Below are 20,227 nucleotides of genomic sequence, written 5' to 3'. Positions count from 1 at the left end.
AGATAATGTATTTAAAGCTTCTAGCATGATAGTAGTAGTCACAATATATGGGTAGCTATTATTTTATTTTTTATTTTTCAGCTGTACAAACTCTGAAGTTTATTTTGTATTAGAATAGCCTATTTACACATAAAATAGAAATAAATTACACTGATGGAATCCAAATACATGACTTCAATAAAAAGTAAATCTCAAAAACTCTTAAGTCAGCCAAAGTGAATACTTCAAAAGAAATGAAGCAAAATGGCAGCCAGGAGATGGCTCCTTCTGTTTATCTGAGAGAGCTTATATCCTGAAGCCAATCTGAAGGCTTTCTCTGTTTAAAACACATGGCTTTAATAGACTGAACTCTATGGTTCAAAAGTAATCAAGATCTCCTCCAGGGATTAGGGTGGTGGGGACGACAAATGGAAGCTTTCAACTAGTATGAACTAGTATGAAGAAATAATCTCTCTGTTAAGTCACTGTTAAGTGACTGTTTTAGGCTAGAAGAGCAACACAGCCTGCAGTGAAACACAGAATTATCAGTGACCAGAAGGAACCCACACTACCAAGGATGCCTTACAGAAGGATGACGTGATAATTAGGAAGATCTCCAGCATCCAATGACAAGTAGAAGACCCAGGTTACTCATTACAAACTGGACATTAATAAAGAGCTTATTAATAAAAATTTGCCAATATATAGTTTTTCAAAATAGCTGATAGATCACATCCTTAAGTTTCCATATGGGCTATTGAAAGGGCATTCTTTTCAAGTCATGAATCAATGAGTATGAATAATGACTGATTAAACCATTATATATTCTAATAAAAGTATCATTGCATATATGGTTATAAAAAGGCTTAACTAAGAGTTTTCTAAGAATTTATTTCACAAAATTGTAATGCATGCTTGATTTGCATGTAATACTTAATTCCCATCCAAGAAAATTTGGCAGAAGCTTTAGCCCATTGGTATTACTCAGTGATTTTTTTCTTTTAGTTGAAAGGAAGAGGAGGAAGCCAGCTGCAGCTTTGACACTTATAATTGCACCCCACATAATAGCAATAGTTATGTATGAGCTGTTTAATTCGAAAGTACCATCAGCCATGCAAATTTCACATCAACTAAAAGTAAAGGAAGAAAAATGTCTGTCAAATGGAAAAGGGTTAAATTACTAGGATTAAGGGAAGGAAATTATTTCTAACATTCTGTGAAAGTATAGCTAGGAAGTAATGAAAAATTTTGAAACATGTAAAGTTAAAATGCTACTTTAAGTACTAAATTGGGTTCATTTTCACTTAGCATTTCAGAAAGATCTGGTAACACTCTGGGTGGTGTGTGTAGCAACTCTCAATGAAAATTTTAAAATCTGTTTGGAAAAATACCAGTTGTAATGATATGACTCCTCAACCTCAAATGGCGTAGACCGTAAGGTTCTGAAGTTGGCTCAGCCTACACTGATGTGAGAGTGATTACTGAGGACATTTCATTGTACTCTGGGGGTTGGAACGTGGTAGTAGTATGCATCTGTGAATCAAGTTTATATGTCCTGGTATGCAGTCTTTTGTTTCCTTGCTCAGAAAGATAACTCTATTCTTCCAATTTTATAAGTGCATTTAGTTGGGCTAAAATTATTACACATGTCTGTAACATTCTTACAGGAATATTCTTACAAGAATTCAGATCACAATAATAATAATAATGCAGTCTGAGAGCTAACTTTGGAAAAACCAAACCTAGTACAAGTACACGGCTCATTCAAGGTCACCGAGCTCCTTAGCATGAAAGTTGGGTCTTAAAGTGAGAGGATTTGGTTGCAGCCTCCCAAGCCTTTCTTTTCTTCTTTGCTACGTGAACACTGAAATCCTTTCTAGCTCTCAAATACCACAGCTCCCAAGGTAAATGTCTCCTTCGTCTTATTTCTTCAAAATTTTATTTTGGAGGGAAATTGTTTCAAAAGAAATTTTACTTAGACTGTATTTACTATAAAATGATACTTCAGTCTTTATAAGTTAGGAAATAGATTGAAAGGCTGGTTATTAATTTTGGAACATAGAATGTGGAACAAACCAGTGTCCTGTGTTTAGAATACCATAGCTAGTCACATAATTCAGCATAACCAAGGAAATCACTTTATTGGTGCTACCAATATCTAGTTGATACTAAACTGAAGAAAACTCTAAATAATTTTTCTTAGAAACATGATGGTTTAGGAATATTCATTCAGGTTCTACAAACAAAGACTTTGTTTCTTTTGAAAATCATTCCCTGATAGCTCAGTTGGTAAAGAATCCACCTGCAATGCAGGAGACCTGAGTTCAGTACCTGGGTTGGGAAGATCCCCTGGAGAAGTGAAAGGCTACCCACTCCAGCATTCTGGCCTGGAGAATACCATGGTCTGTATAGTCCATGGGGTCGCAGAGTCGGACATGACTAAGTGACTTTCACTTTCTAAACTCTAAGGGATGTAGTTTCTTCATTTGTAAAATGGAGTCTCAGATTACTTGGCTTTAATGTCAAGGTAAAACAAAACAAAACACCATCCCCCCCACCTCAAAACAACAACAACAACAAAACAATAACAAAACAACCAAAACAGATTTCACTTTATCAGGATTTATTAGCAGGGTTTTTGCTCTTGGGATGATGGAGACATTCTTTCCCCCATTTCTCCTACTAAGTACAACTAAAACTCCTACATGTTATAAATAAAACAAGCTCTTGCACATTACAAATAAAACAAACCTAAGAAGATTCTGATGGATGGAAAGAAGCCAGACAACCTTGGACATCAAGACCTAAGAAAGGACACATTAGTGAATTTCCTAAATTTTCTTTTTGCCTCATCTCAGATTTGGAGCAGAAGCCAACAATCCAATAATGCCAATCAATGGCTAGAGATAAACACAACTCCAACCAACACCTTCTTTCTCTAGTCAAAGAACCAGGAAAGGGACTGCCAATCAAGAGTAAAGCTTTTAGACAGTATAGCTCTCTTCTGTCCAAGCACCACAAAAAACCTCTGGTTCTTCCCCCTATTTATGTCAGCAAAAGTTGAATGAATTAGACTTTCAGCCTAATGAGTCTATCATGAAGCGTGACCAAGAATCAGAAAAGGCCAAGTAAGGAACAGGGAATTTCATCCTTGCTGAATGATAATGGGTCCACCCATTGTGATGACAGTGGGTCCCCTGTGGTGAACCTACTTCCATCTCCACCCAGCAGTCACGAGGCACCCTTCACCCTCTCCCTGGGGTGGTGTCAAAGGAAGCTTAGTAGAGACTCAGAACTTTTATAGTCACTTATTCAGCACTAACAACGCCACCCCCACCTAGGAATCAGTGGAGGCCAAATCCCACCCCTGCCAAGCAGTGAGGAAGAGCACCACCACTGTTGGATATCAACAGGGGCCAAGTGGGGAATTTGAGCTTCTATGCCCTTCTGGCATGTGATGAGGTGGAACCACCCTTCCAGGCTAGAGCACTATCAAAAAAGGTCATTTAAAAACAGGTTTAAAATTAAAAAAAAAATTTTTTTATAGAAAAAAAACAAAGAGTAAAATTAAAAATATTAAAAAAAACTTAAAAAGAGGTTTTGTTTTTCATAATTTAAAACTTTCTTCTCAAACACACTTTCAGGCTCAAGTGTTTTCACTGTCAAATTCAACCAATTATTTAAAGAAATAACATCAAAGCACAGATCTGGAAGAAATGTTTATAATATCTCTTTTCGCGGGTAATGACTTTTAATTTTTTGGCTATTTTCATCATATCTACTTTTAAAATACAAAATTGGAATTATGGCACATGTATTCTTTTTTCATTTTGTGTTGACATGCAAATAGTTTCCTCCTTCTCTAAATGTACTTGTAGAGTATAATTTAAATGATTGCATAGATTTTATTGAATAGATATACCATAATTGATACAATTAATTTCTTATTGTTGGGTAAGTGACTTTTTTCCCATTACATTGTAATTCAAGACAAATAGAAGGGGAAAAGTGGAAGCAGTGAGATTTGATTTGGGGGCTCCAAAATCACTGCCAATGGTGACTAAAGCCATGAAATGAAAAAGATACTTGCTCCTTGGAGGGAAAGCTATGACGAACCTAGATAGCATATTAAAAAGCAGAGACATTGCTTACAAAGGTCCATATTAGTCAAAGCTATGGTTTTTCCAGAAGTCATGTATGGATATGAGAATTGGACCATAAAGAAGGCTGAGCACTGAAGAATGGATGCTTTCAAACTGTGGTGCTGGAGCAGACTCTTGAGAATCCCTTGGACAGCAAGGAGACCTGACAGTCAAGCCTAAAGGAACTCAATCCTAAATATTCATTTTAAGGACTGTTGCTGAAGCTGAAGCTCCAACACTTTGACCACCTGATACAAGGAGCTGATTAGAAAAGACCTTGATGCTGGGAAAGATTGAAAGCCAAAGGAGAAGCAGGCAGCAGTGGATGAGATAGTTAGATAGTATCATGGACTCAATGGGCATGAACTTTGAGTAAACTCTGGGAGACAGTGGGAGACAGAGGAGCCTGGCTCCTCTGTAGTGGTGTAATTCATGGGGTTGCAAAGAGTTGGACATGACTTAGCGACTGAAAACCAACAATGAAATATGGTTATTCATATTCCAAAATGTAAGAGTTAATAAGAAGGAGGCTTGAGCTAAGCCTGATTTACGTCTCTTAAAACTGAAATTCCATCTTTTCCGGGGTTCCAGTTCACTCTGATTACGATCCTTTTATTTTCATAAGAATGTGACTCTGAGTACAAATTGAGAGAAATTAGTTTTAGCTCTGCTCTCCCTCACTTCTTTCTTTCCCCTTTGTCTCCCTCTGTCCCTCCTTTCAGAAATGTTTAAATGCAAATAATTGATTTCTGTTGTCAGAAATCTCAAACGAAGAAAGAAGAGGAGATAGAATTTTGGTTGTCACAGTAACTCATCTTGGAATCAGGAAATAGTACTTGAATTGTTTGTCTTCCTCTTCTTCAACTATAAAGTGAAAAAATTGAGTTAGTAGTTGTCTAAGGTTATTCCCATCTGCTAAATTCTTATGTTTTCCTTCCTTCAGCCCATCATAATGTTACTGAAGTCATGCATTCATAATTTTTCCAGTTTTTCCTGTTCTTTTGCATGATTTTTCAGGGATTTATTGTTTATCTTTGTTTTATTATTACTTTTAAATTTTCTGGCATGATTGTTTTGTGTATAAAGAACATGTGTGTATGTGTTAGTTGCTCAGTATATGATGATATTTTATAAATGGTATTTATTTATTTATCTATAGGCTTCCCAGGTGGCTCAGTGGTAAAGAATGTTGATGATGATGATGCTAAGTCAATTCAGTTGTGTACGACTTGTTGCGATGCTATGGACTGTAGCCCACCAGGCTCCTTTGTCCATGGGATTCTCCAGGCAAGAATACTGGAGTGGGTTGCCATTTCCGTCTCCAAAAAAGAACATGGGGGGATGCATTTTTCCATTGCCATAAGATTTCTCTATGCTTTTCTTCATCTATGCCGGGTGGGTGGGAGAGACAATCACCACTCTGAATTTCTCAAAACACTAAGTATAGGCTAGCTTACAAGGTATAGAATATGTACCAGCTCTTACTTTTGACAGCCATTTAGTCTGTCTGGCTCTTAGTTTCCTTATCAGTAAAACAGAGAAAATTAGCTACCTCGCATTTTCCCTTGAGAAGGATTCAACAACGCAGTAATGAGCCAGAATGTCCTCTGTGGACTATGTCAGCCCTGGAGCACCGCCTGAGTCCCAGACTACAAAGGGTCTCTCACCACTAGATGGCAGAGTGAAGCATCGTCTGTCCTTCCTACACTGAAGTCAGTTGACCTTAGCCAGTCCAGCCTCTTATGCCAAGCATCTATTTCTTTGCCATTTTCATTAATCTAGAATAATTATTAATTAATAATTAATCTAGAATAATTCTAGAATCTTCTGATTCTACTCCCTTAGCTCCCAAGGCCTCCAGACTGATATTTTGAAGTTCTTCTTAAGTTGTCAAGAGAAGGATTTTTTGCCATGCTTTCAGTTGTCCATCCCCAATCCCTAACTACCTGTTGGCTCACTAGCCTTGACTACTCAGAAGGCAAGGCTTGCATCTTGACCTGGAGAGTTTGGTCATTATCTTATCAACTTAGGAGCCAATAACATCAAATTTGCTTACATACGTCCATATGGCTTGTCACTGTTTGGAGGTCTGACATCAAGGACACTCCTGAGGGATTGAGTGTCAAGATAAAGAACACTGTACCCAGCACTTGGGGAATCAGTTCAGATTCAACCTGACCTCCCTGGAGTGGAGTGATTTGATACTTTATAATGGACAACAAAATCCTGTATAGTTTATGTCTGATCAGGACAGTTACATAGTTCTTCACTGTTCGCTTTGTTTTCTTTAGATAAACAACATTGGAAATCCATACATAAATAAAGAAATAGTTGTTTTCTTTTCTGCTATCGTTAGAAAACATGTGGTGGTAACTTCGAGGCATGGAACAGGATTGAACACCCACAAGATTACTCTAAACAAAGCGTTTTCCTTATAAACAGGCAGAGTAGATGGTACTTCAAAGATGTTGTCTACAGAACAAATGTTGAGAATTTCCTTTCTAAAAGTATCTTCCTCAGAGTCCAGCTGGGATGTTCAAATTTCCCTTGTTTGGGTTTAAGGCATTACTACTCTTTGTGTGCCCCATAAAAGTGTGTGTCCCAGAGGGTTATAATTTGAAATGAATTTGTTTTTAGATTTACTGTGTTAGCATGAGGAACTGGATCCTATGGATCCAGTAAGCTAAGTAAACTAAGCTAAGTAATAGCTGAGTTCAAGTTAAGATTCCTTAAACATAGTTAAAGAGCTGTGTTTTGTTGGAGTTGGAGCATAGGATACCTCAGAGGAAGAAGAGAGATCAGAGCAGCAGGTGGTATCCAAAAATATTGAGTTTCCACAAGGAGGAAGAGTAGTGTAGGCTTCAGGATTAGCAGAAGGTTAAATCGGATAATGTGTATGAATTTTTTAGCCCAGAGCTTGACCTAAAGTATATCCTCAACAGAGAGGTACTTTTATTTTTTTGGTAGTTTTATTTTTTAAAAAAGAATAATAAAATCAAGAGAAACTGAGAAAAATATTACAATCACTACAATGTGCCTTGCAGGTTGATGCTGGGGCCACAAAAGAGAATAGTACAGGCTTGGATCTTGCTCTCAGGGAACTAAACTTGGGTAGATGGGCAACTAACTAAAAGTTATAAGAGAGTGTATGTTACTATAAGAGAGGTAAATTCTGTGCTGGAGAAAGGTCAGAGCAGGGTGTTCGAGGAGTGTTTAGAGTTTTCTAGAGAAGGTGGTTTTCTCTTCTGTGACCTGAATGAGGAATGGGTGGTGTGGGGAAAGGAGGAGAGTTTCAAACAGAGGAAACACATACATGAAAATCCAGAACGAAGACTGGGAAGGACACGAGCTAAGAGCTGAAAAGAATGTTATTGTTGGAGGGTAGTGTACTAGTGGGTCACTGTTTTGAAATGACAGTGAAGAGGTTGACGGAAGAAGGTAGAGTGGAAAGTGGTGGGCATAAAAGACATAGCCATAGCTGTTTGAAGCTGCAACTGGCTCCTCCAAAGTGAGAAAATCCTTAGTCAGCAGCGCAAATCTGCTAATTGCTTTTGGAACATCGATGCTACAACCAACTTTTGATGAGTTTGGGGGAAAATTGAACATTCCTATGACCACTTTCAGGTTCTGAATCAAATAGAATTGGAATGCTGTTGCTTCTGTCCTTACACTCTTCTCTTTCCTTCAGAAGGAACAGAGTGGTCAAAGGTCACTTGCATTTCCTGATGTCTACCACTGTTTGACACCACAGAGAACAAGCAAGGGCCACTGGGTATAGAAGAGAATAAAGCTGGATAAACAGGGAGTTCCAGATTTTAAAAAATTCGAAGTATACAGGACAAGTAAATAATACAGTTCATGTCACATCCACTCCCACTCTCTTCCCAGATAGCCAGTGTTAACAGATTGGTGTATGTCCTTCTCTACCTTTTGCTAAGACCAAATAGGAGTAAAGCTATATATACATACAGTGCTGTTCCCTTGTTTTTAAAAGGGACTGTACTTCTCGCTGGAGAAGGCAATGGCACCCCACTCCAGTACTCTTGCCTGGAAAATCCCATGGACGGAGGAGCCTGGCAGGCTGCAGTCCATCGGGTCGCTATGAGTCCGACACGACTGAGTGACTTCACTTTCACTTTTCACTTTCACATATTGGAGAAGGAAATGGCAACCCACTCCAGTGTTCTTGCCTTGAGAATCCCAGGGACGGGGGAGCCTGGTGGGCTGCCGTCTATGGGGTCGCACAGGGTCGGACACGACTGAAGTGACTTAGCAGCAACAATAGTACTTCACGCATTACTTTGAAACTTGCATTCTTATTTAATAATGTATTATGGACAACATTCCAGTTTTAGAAACATAAATAATTAATCCAGTCTTTAATGCTGCAGACTCAGTTCAGTTCAGTTCAGTCGCTCAGTCGTGTCCGACTCTTTGCAACGCCGTGAGCCGCAGCTTGCCAGGCCTCCCTGTCCATCACCTTCTGTAGTATACTGTGCTGTAATTTAACCAACTGCTCCACTCTTGAGGGGGCTTCAGATTGTTCTTAGGTCACACTGTAAACATGCTATAATAAATGTGCATATATATTTGCCAGTTCTTATAGATGTTTTCTGTGGGTTGTCATGGTGGATGCCAAAAAGTGGGTTGAATGAATCAACATGTATATATGAACTCTGTATTTTCTCTTTTGAAGATGCCAAATGCTTTCCTTTTTTTCCTGAATCCTTGAAAGCAACCAATTCTCAAATTTTGGGTAGAGAGAGTGGTGATTCTTAGCTTTAGTCCTCTTCTCATCAAGGACATCAGCATTCAAACTTGTTGGTCTCAGGAAACTTACACTACCAGATATGATTGAGAACCCCAGAGAACTTTTTCAGTGATAGAAGTAGTTTCTAGCAATATTTACCATACAAGCAATTAAAACTGAGAACTTTAAAAAATATTTATAATTTCCTTCAAAAATAGCAATAATAAATGCATTATATATTAATACATAATATATTTTATGAAAAGCACTTATTATTTCTAGAACAAAAAATTGGTGGAAAGAAAAGCATTGGTTTTCTTTTTTGCCCATTTCTTTAATATCCAGTTTAATAGAAGACAGCTGGATTCTGATATCTGCTTCTACATTTTAGTAAGTTGTTTTGGTTGAATGATATAAAGAATATTGGGACTCACACAAATATGTAGTTGGAAACAGAAGTATTTTAATAGAATTTTCAGATAATTGTGGATATTCTTCTTTGATACTATATAAAACTTGACAAGAGGTAGTTTCATAAAGGTTACATGCAATTTGGAATATAAAACCATATCAATAAGTGTATATTCTTAATACATTACAGTTCATTGTCCTATCTTGCTTCTTGAATGACTCTTTTTACTCATGTATTGATCATTTAAAAATATTGATTCTGTGAATTGTATAGGGTTTTCAAATGCAGTTGTTAGCTTCACCAGCAATCTAATCTTTCAGTATTAGGAAAATGTGAGGACCTTAGTGGTAAATACTAGTTTTCTAAAATCCTAATTTCCATTTTAAATCTCAAAGGTTATCATTGGAAACATTGTTAATTATTTTCCTTGAAGTGACAGATTTACTTCATTCATTTTGAATAAAGTATTTCTGGCTCAGCTGGTAAAGAATCCACCTGCAATGTGGGAGACCTGGGTTTGATCCCTGGGTTGGGAAGATCCCTTGAAGAAAGGAAAGACTACCCACTCCAGTATTCTGGCCTGGAGAATTCCATGGACTGTATAGTCTATGGGGTCGCAAAGAGTTGGACATGACTGAGCGACTTTCACTTCACTTCACATTTGCCAAATACTCAGTTATGAATAACCATAATTTGCCTATGATTAGTCTCTCATGAAAAAGAGGCTCATTTAGCTTATAACTCAGTCTCACAGGTGTTTTTCTTGAGTCAATGATTTATACCCAAAGGTACACCTAATTTATTTATTCCCAAAAGATACTAAAAAAAAAAATAAAAATTGCATTCAGTGGTCAAGATTTAAAAAATTCAGTATGTTTTCCTGTATCACCAAAAACATTTTTAAATGTAACTGGACTTTTTTTTTTTCCCTCTCACAAGTGTGTGACAGTGAAGAAATGAATGATGACTTCTACATTTTGGTTCCGGTGACTTGATTCAAACTATTGCTGCTTAGTCACTTCAGCTGTGTCCAACTCTATGCGACCCCATGGACTATAGACCACCAGTCTCCTCTGTTCATGGAATTCTCCAAGCAAGAATACCGGAGTGGGTGGCCATGCCCTCCTACAGGGGATCTCTCAAACCCAGGTATCGAACCTGGGTCTCCTGTACTGCAGGCAGATTCTTTATCACTGATCCACCAGGGAAGCCGCCAAAGTTTTATCCTCCATTGCTTTTGTACGATCAGTGCAAATGCCAATACAGAGAAAAAGGCAATTGATTTTGGTTTTATTTTGAAAGTATTTTAACCCCATTAGCACTGTGAAAACGTTTCAGGTAATTTTAGGGGTACAACCAATGTTGAGTATGACTCTTTTGGATTCATGCTTCTTAAATGTTAATGCACACATAAATTACCTGGGGATCTTATTAAGAAACAGATTCAAGTTCAGTAGTCTTGAGGTGGGACCTGAAAGATGCATTTGTGAAAGTTCCCAGGTGAAGATGATGTTTTCCGTAGGTGTCTACACTTTGAGTAACAAGTCTCTAGGCCTGCATTATCCAAACAGTAGCAACTAGCTCCATGTGACTACTTTATTTTAAATTTAAAGTAATTAAAATTAAATAAATTAAACACTCAATTAGTCAGTCATAGTAGCCACATCTTGATCACTCAAAGCGACCCGAGGCTAGTGTGTATCATGCTGGACAGAGCAAACAGAAATTTCCACCATCACAGAAATCCATCAGACAATGATGTTCTGGATTGTTTACGTGGAGTTAATAATGACAAGCCCATGTAATTGAGCTTATTTAAATATTCATCAGAAGCTACCCTTCAAAATATGTAAGTGTAATATTTGAATAACTTCATTTTTCTGATCAGTGCTAAAAAGGCAGATGATTAGGATTTTAAATAATGTTTAGACTCAGTAGTTTCAAGTTGCCTGACTAATTTCTTGTAAATTTCTTAATGGCATGTCTTTATATCAATTTGATATATATATAACATGAGTTATATCGACTGATATTGCAAGGCCATTGCATGATATTCTATTTTTTTTGTGGAAGAAAGCATTCTACTTAAAAGTTTAAAAGATTAAGAGTGACTGATATGGAAATAGAAAAATTCATGCTCACTGTAAATGATTTTTATAATCAAAACATAGTCTTCCATGCAACTCACAAGGAACAATTTTGGTGAAAAAAGCCCCACTGGGGAGAATAAAAGGTCATGCCTCAAAGGTTAGCAGGACGGATAGTGTTTCTCCTGGGCACACGCCAGTGCAGACAGCGTGCTGAGAGGCATTCCTTGGAGTTCTTGGGCAGTTCTTGCTCCGATGAGAGCTGGCCAAACTCTGCATACTCCACCTGACTCAAGGAAATGTTCCAAGGTAGGCGTTCCAACAGCATTCCTAGTCTGCAAAGTTCACAAGCTGAGACGAGCCTGGTTGGAGCGAAGAGCAAAGTAAAAGCTAACCAAAATAAGAGGAACGTGGAGAGGGCATTCTAGACTGTACGGTGGGCTCTTCTTTAGGTTTTTTTCAGACACCTCTCTATCCATAAGTACAGTCCTCTGTACACTGGTAAAGAATAGGTCGTAAATGCGACGCACCTGAAACAGGCTTTTCTTTGTGGCTACGAGAATATATCAGTGGCCAAGCCCAAAGTCTTTTGGTGAGCATTCCAGTTTTAAAAGTGGATGTGGTGCTGGATGCTTTGGAAGAAACAAAAAATTCCTACCCTGTTAATGGTCTCCCTTTATGTACCTAACGTGCTTCCATAAAATTCTTCAGTCAGAAGACAAAGAGTGTTCCATCACTCTTGGCCACTGGTTTGCCACTGCCCAGAAGCACAAGATTAGCAGCTCTTATAACTTCATCTTCCAGGGTAGGTGTAGATGCTGTTCTTGAGAGTTGAATTCTCATCTGAGTCGATGTATCTTGGCTTTGAAACTTTCCAGATACTAGTGAAATACCACACAAGGGAGCAGAGTGATGAAGTCCGTTGAAATCTCCACCTGAGAAGCCTGTTTTCCTATTGCCACATTAGCTGTCCGTCTGTGGTTTTCAGTCTGTAATTGACCATCCTCTCAGCCTCCCAGATCCCATGTTCATGTCAGAGTCACGTCTTAACTCTGTGCTCTGTCTCGGACCCTTGGAGTCAAATCCCAGGGGTCACCATTATTGTGAGGGATCAGGTGAGGGGCATTGTTTTTATTGCTTTGTTGAAATAAAATAGGGACATTTTAGGTAAAAAGCAGAATTTCCTTTTGCTCTTTGATGTGGAGGTGGGGCAAGAGGGGAGGCCGATGTGCTGCATCTAGGCTGGCGTTTTTACAGACAACATTCTGTAGGGGCTCAGACACCTTCAGTCAGATGTGGCCTCTTGATTCACACTGGTCCCTCCCCGGGCAACTTACCTCAGTCACTCCACCTGCCGAGGTCCTGCATTTGCTTCTGCAACTCCTTATAGTGCATAAATCTCTTGTCAGCCTCATAATCTAATATACCTCTGGACATCAGAGTGGTAAGTGCTCAGCAGCACCACGGTAAGAAATGCCAGTTTGTAAAGACAGGGACCTGGTAGCCAAGTTCCCTGCTACAACTTCTCAATGAACAACCATATTTATCAAGAAAATACTATGTGCCAAGCTGTGACAAACCTAGACAGCATATTAAAAAGCAGAGACCTCACTTTGCTGGCAAAGGTCCATATAGTCAAAGCTATGGTTTTGATTGGTTTTCCCAGTAGTCATGTAGGAATGTGAGAGTTGGACCAGAAAGAAGGCTGAGCACCGAAGAATTGATGCTTTCAAACTGTGCTCCTGGAGAAGACTCTTGAGAGTCCCTTGGACAGCAAGGAGATCAAACCAGTCAATTCTAAAGGAAATCAACCCTGAGTAATTCATTGGAAGGACTGATGCTGAAGCTGAAGCTCCAATACTTTGGCCACCTGATGCGAAGAGCCGACTTATTGGAAAAGATCCTGATGCTGGGAAAGATTGAAAGCAAAAGGAGAAGAGGGACAGCAGAGGATGAGATGGTTGGATGGCATCACCATCTCAATGGACAAGAGGCTGAGCAAACTCCAGGAGATAGTAAAAGACAGAGAAGCCTGGCATGCTGCAGTTCATGGGGTTGCAAAGAGTTGGACATGACTGAGCAACTGAACAATGAACAAGAACAACTATGTGTCAGGCCATGGGTTAGGTGCAAGCAGATAGCAGACTTCCTAAAGTTATTTGTCAAGACAAGAAAATAAAAAGAATATTTTATGGAATTTTCACAACAACCAAATCTGTTAATGTGTATTAGGACTCGAGAGGCTTAATATTAAATACAATGGGGTAAACCCTGAAGGTAAGCAGAAAAGACTTTTAGAATCTTCCATCTATCCTTCCTAAAAGGCAAAATGATTTGAAATGTCTGCACTGAGAATCTTCTTTTGTTTCTTGCTGGTTTCAACACCATTATCTCAAACCTCAGCGTGCTTAAAATATTGTATAGAACTGTATATAAAACCATGGTTTCTCAGATTTTATAGTTTACTTAAAATTTTATCCAAGGGTAATTTTCTCCCTAATCAAATTTTGCCTTAGAAGCTACTTTGCATAACAACCTATGGGAAAGATGAAAGATTTAAGGATTAACATTACTTCAAAGCTGTATTTTGGAGAAATTAGACAAGAATCTTGTACTAGGTGAACTATTAATCCTGAGTAGTTTGAAATGAGACTGAGTTCCCACTTTGTTTTCTTCTAAAGTTGACATCTTTTGGGACAATTATTACATAAATGAAGTGCTTGTTTTCTAGGAAAAAACCCACAAGGACACAGGTTGTTCTCTGTGGTTGCAACTTGGCTTGATTTTTTCCAGTTCAGAACAAATGTAAACTACCCGTTCTCAGAAAGAACAGTTTATCATTAGCTGTAGAAAAACAAAGATGAAAGATATCTACAAATGTTAAGTAGCTATTCTAATCTATTCCTGCCATGAAAAAAATGTATTCAACTATTTAAGAATGTATTTTGTAGTTCAGTTCAGTTCAGTCACTCAGTCGTGTCCGACTCTTTGTGACCCCATGAATTGCAGCACACCAGGCCTCCCTGTCTATCACCAACTCCCGGAGTTTACTCAAACCCATGTCCATCGAGTTAGTGATGCCATCCAGCCATCTCATCCTCTGTCGTCCCCTTCTCCTCCTGTCCCCAATCCCTCCCAGTATCAGGGTCTTTTCCAATGAGTTAGCTCTTCGCATCAGTTGGCGAAAGTATTGGAATTTCAGCTTCAGCATCAGTCCTTCCAATGGACACCCAGGACTGATCTCCTTTAGGATGGACTGGTTGGATCTCCTTGCCGTCCAAGGGACTCTCAAGAGTCTTCTCCAACACCACAGTTCAAAAGCATCAATTTTTTGGCGCTCAGCTTTCTTGTTAACTGTCTTCAAAAATGAACTTCTACCTAAATTTGGAAGTTCCCCAGGAAGTACTACTGAGGTCATTTTGGATAATGTAGTTGATTACTTGTAGAAACCCTTAAAATATTCCCAGAGAAAACCTGCCCCTTGCAGTAGATTGCAACCAAATACTCGTCTACCGCTCATTCCACTCCAGGAGCTCATGTCTTAGTGGCCCTGTGTCGTAGGTTGAGATTAATCTGATTTTACCTACAGGAGCATCCCTGTAACTCAGACAGTAAAGAATCTGCCTGCAATTCAGGAGACCCAGGTTTGATCCCCGAGTCAGGAAGATCCCCTGGAGAAGAGAATGGCAACCCACTCCCACATTCTTGGCTAGAGAATCCCATGAGGATTCAGAGGAGCCTCGCAGGCTATAGTCCATGGGGGTCGCAAAGAGTCGGACATTAGTGAACGACTAACACTACCACTACACTACTACTGTCTACAGGAGTACTTGGAGGGCACCTTCATGTAGTAGTCTGTTAACAGTGCCTAGCCTAGGGTGTACCAGGAGGACCTCCCTTTTAGACTTTCGCTGTCGTCTTTAAATAATGTTGCACGTTATTTAAATGAAAATGAATGAAGGTGCATCAGTTTGTACTTATGTCCTTTGAGTGTATAATATTGTCTCAGATGATATTGACCTTTTCTCTTAAAACTTGTAATTGGCTTATAAAAGAGCAATTGTTTTGCATTGTGTCTTTCTACACTAAAGATGTTATTTTGTCTAGCATAAAGACGCAAATAACAATTTTCGAATCTTGTTTTGGCGCTTCTTCACTGAGAAGTAAAAGCATATGTAAATACAGTTGATCCTTGAACAACACAGATTTGGACTGCTTTGGCCCACCTACACAGGGATTTTTTTTTTTTTTCAGTAATAAATGCTACAGTGCTACATGACCTGAGATTTGTTGAATCCAGGGATTCAGAACTATGGATGTGGAACTGAAGAGAGTGCGTGAGGGCCAATTATAAGTTTCAAGCAGATTTTGGACTGCTGGGAGGGTTGATGGTATAAGAAACCTGAAAAACCAGAAGTGCCCTGAGCCCCTCTAGGCCTCTAAGAATTTCTGTTTGCAATGTAAATCACATGAAGTTATTTTTAACTGACAACTTAGAATATTACTTTATGTGGTACAATTAGATAATTCAGCCACAATTAATCGCAATCTAACTCTTAGCAGAAACTCTTTTAGAAGAAGCCCAATTAACACGTTAACTTTTTTCTCTAGCTTTGGCCCTGTGTTAGCCTGAGTAGTGCTGCTGGTTCGCTAGGTTCTTAGCCAGGCTGTTATTCAGGCTCCTGCTGTCACTGTGTTAAAATTTCCCCTTGGCTCTGAGCTTTCATACAAGGCTAGAGACTCAGATTTATTTCAGGTATCATTTACTCTGGTTCCTTCATTTTAGGAGCTTCCCTTGTGGCTCAGCTGGTAAAGAATTCTCCTGCAATGTGGGAGACCTGGGTTCGATCCCTGGGTTGGGAAAATCCCCTGGAGAAGGGAAAGGCTACCCACTCCAGTATTTGGCCTGGAGAATTCCATGGACTCTATAGTCCGTGGGAGTTAGAAATGAAGAAACTGAGGCCCAAAGAAGTTAAAACACTGGCTCAAAAACACAAAGGTAGTAAGTTGTAGAATTAGTACTAGAAAACAATGTCTCTTTTCCTTTATGTGGCTGCCCATTGGCCATGGCAGTCTCTCCGGCTCTCCTCCTCTGTGTATCTTTTTTCCTACAGGCATCTTATCTATAGCTTCTGATTTTGACCACCTGGATGAGCAGTGATGAGTAGAAAAAATTCATTCTGCTGAATATTTAGGAAATTCTTTTAGATGATAAGCACATCCATGTTTGTTCATTGCCAACAGTAGTGCTTCCAAAAGGAATCAACATTCTGTACACTGAGGGCAGAGTTTTGACTGGAAGAGTCCATGCTGGCCAAGTTCTGTGCAATATGTTTCTTTGCGTACATTCTGAAATTAGGTAAAATTAAACAAAGCATCAACTTTAATATCATCATTGCTTGTGTAATGAAATTATTCTCCTATAAGCACCAGGACCAGACTATGTGGCTTCAAATACATTCTACCACATCAGTCTGGGGACCTTGAGTAAGTAACTATGACTCAGTTTCCTCATTCATAAAATGGGGCTATTAATAGTTCTTACAGAGTTTCTGTAAAGAATAAATGAAATATTACATGTATAGCTTTTGGAATCGGAGAAGGCAAAGGCACCCCACTCCAGTACTCTTGCCTGGAAAATCCCATGGATGGAGGAGCCTGATGGGCTGCAGTCTGTGGGGTCGCTAAGAGTCGGACACGACTGAGCGACTTCACTGTCACTTTTCACTTTCATGCATTGGAGAAGGAAATGGCAACCCACTCCAGTATTCTTGCCTGGAGAATCCGAGGGATGGGGGAGCCTGGTGGGCTGCCGTCTATGGGGTCTCACAGAGTTGGACACGACGGAAGTGACTTAGCAGCAGCAGCAGCAGCAGCTTTTGGAATAGTGCCTAGAACCTAGCCATTATTGGTATTTTTATAGTTTAATCTGTTTTCTTACTGAAAGGTATGTATGATGGGAATTTGGGAGCATGCATCTCAAACAGATGCATATTTCTTTATGTTATATTTATATCACTGTATTATTACATATGGGCTTCCCAGGTGGTACCAGTGGTAAAGAGCTCGCCTGTCAATGCAGGAGACTTAAGAGACAAGGGTTCCATCCCTGGGTCAGGAAGATCCCTTGGAGGAGTGCATGGCAACCCACTTCAGTATTCTTGCCTGGATAATCCCATGGACGGAGGAGCCTGGTGTGCTACAGTCCATAGGGTTGCAAAGAGTCAGACAAGATTGAATCAATTTAGCACACACACTCGCACTATTACATATCACATGTAAACTATAAAAATAGAAATTAAAATGGATGAGATAAAGCATTAAGACTTTTTGGATGCCAAGATACTGTTGCAAGTATATCTCCACTGGAAATTCTGGACACCACTAGTCTACTCTCATGCCCTCTATTTTCTGCTACTGCTTCCTTCAGTTTTATTTCACAGTCTACCATCAACCACAAAATGAGTGAAGGACAAACTTCTTTCCTCTCCCACAGCAATCATTCCTATGATAAGACTGCTAACTGTATTTAAATTTAGTGGTTTAAAGTTCCGGTAAACTTACAACACATATCTTCAGTGATTAAGGATTTCCCCCCCATCTGGCACCAGTGAAATTGTTCTGTGGTCATTAGTCATAGGCTGTAACAAATTACATTTTATGCTCAGTAGTTAGAATTTTCTTATTGCTTGAATCTGAAGGCCATAATAGCTTTTCAGTGTCTTTGTTTTTTTTTTTTTTAAATGTTTTGTTTATAGATGGAAATGCATCAAGAAGTTCTCTTTCTTTTCATATTTTTTAGTTTGTCAGTGGAGACTTTTGCATGTGGTCCTAGTTACCATAGGGAACCAGAGACATTCCACTGAAGTCTTGGATGTACCATATGTCAGAGTCCCAGATGGGCTGCAGATGATGTTTAAAATGAAGGTTGTCTTTGGATGGCTTTACACTGAGACATATCAAGCACGATTTATAAGATGATTAATGCTACAGGGATCATTTTTCTCAATTTTTTTTGTGGTTACAGAAGTTGTTGAAGCACCTCCAAGATGATAAGCAATTACGAAAATTCAAATCAGTTTTTTAATTTAAGGATTTAAGTTGGTTAACCCATTTTCATTTTAGTGCTGGTTCAGTTAACAGTGACACAATAAGCATGAGTGTATGCTGGGATTGTTAGAAAGTTTATTTTATAACTTGTCTCAGATATGATTTTATTATAAAAAGCAATTATTTTGGAAACTAGTTCCTTGTAAGCCTGTTTGCAAATACTTTCTCCCTTTCTCTGGGTTGTCTTTTCATTTTGCCTATGGTTTCCTTTGCTGTGCAAAAGTTTTTGAGTTTAATTAGGTCCCATTTGTTTATTTTTGTTTTTATTTCCATTACTCTAGGAAATGGCTTGAAAAGATCTTGATGCAGTCTATGTCAGTGTGTACTGCCTATGTTTTTCTCCAAGGGTTTTATAATATCTGGTCTTACATTTAGGTCTTTAATCCATTTTGAGTTTATGTTTTGTATTGTGTTAAAGAATGTCCTAATTTCATTTATTTACATGTAGCTGTCCAGTTTTCCCAGCACAATTTATTGAAGAGACTGTCTTCCCTCTATTTATAGTCTCGCCTCCTTTGTCATAGAATAGGTTTGCTATCCCCCTGAAGCTAGTACAACATTGTTAATCAACTTTGCTCCAGTATAAAATGAAAATTTTAAAGTAATTATTACATTTATTATGTGAAAAAGTGACAGTAAAAGTCACTCAGTCGTGTCTGACTCTTTGCGACCCCATGGACTATACAGTCCATGGAATTCTCTAGGCCAGAATACTGGAGTGGGTAGCCTTTTCCTTCTCCAGGGCATCTTCCCAACCCAGGAATCCAACTCAGGTCTCCCACATTGTAGGCAGATTCTTTACCAGCTGAGCCACAAGGGAAGCCCAAGAATACTAGAGTGGATAGCCTGTCCCTTCTCCGGCAGATCTTCCCAACCCAGGAATCAAACCGGGGTCTCCTGCATTGCAGGCAGATTCTTTACCAACTGAGCTATGAGGAAAGTCCTAACTAACATGTGCTGCGCTAGAATTATTCTAGAGTTTACCTGTATTATTTAATAAATAGTATTCTGCTACATGTTACTTTAGATATAAAAAAATTATATCTTTAGTTTCCAAGCGTTAGTCACTCAGTCGTGTCAGACTCTTTTGTGACTTCATGGACTGTAACCTGCCAGGCTTCTCTATCTATGGGATTTTCCAGGCAAGAATGGAGTGGGTTGCCATTTCCTTCTCCAGGGGATCTTTCTGACCCAGGGTTCAAACCTGGGTCTCCTGCATTGCAGGCAGATTCTTTACCATCTGAGCCACCAGGGAAGCCCTTAGTTAGCAAAGTCTCATTCAATTATTGTAATTTTAAGTATTTGGGGTGTATGCCATGAGAATTTATAAAAAATGTAGAAGACATAGTACACAACTTATAAGTAAAAATCACACAGAGATAAAATTCTTAGAAATAAACAACTAAATCTTGAAACATAAAAGTAAGTACACATAGCAATAATTAAGTGCAAAAATCAGAAGGGTGGTTGATTTAAAGAGAGTGAGTTGAGATTAGTCACTGAAGTATCTGAATTCAGCTATGATTAAACTAGAATGACTTTATGATTAAGGAGGATTTTTGATAAGTATTCTCAAGCTTTAGAGGAGAGGAGGAAACACATTTTCCAACCCTTAAGAGAGTTAACATGACCTACAAGAGACTAGAATTAGGAGATGTCAGAAGGCTTCTTGGTTCAAGTCTTAAATTTGAAGAGACATTCATGTGTTGTCTATTATTGGGTGTCAACTTGTACAAGCAAGTAGAAG

The sequence above is a fragment of the Cervus canadensis genome, chromosome 26, assembly GCF_019320065.1.
Source record: "Cervus canadensis isolate Bull #8, Minnesota chromosome 26, ASM1932006v1, whole genome shotgun sequence".
In the NCBI taxonomy this organism is placed as follows: Eukaryota; Metazoa; Chordata; class Mammalia; order Artiodactyla; family Cervidae; genus Cervus; species Cervus canadensis.
This window is presented reverse-complemented; position numbering follows the sequence as displayed.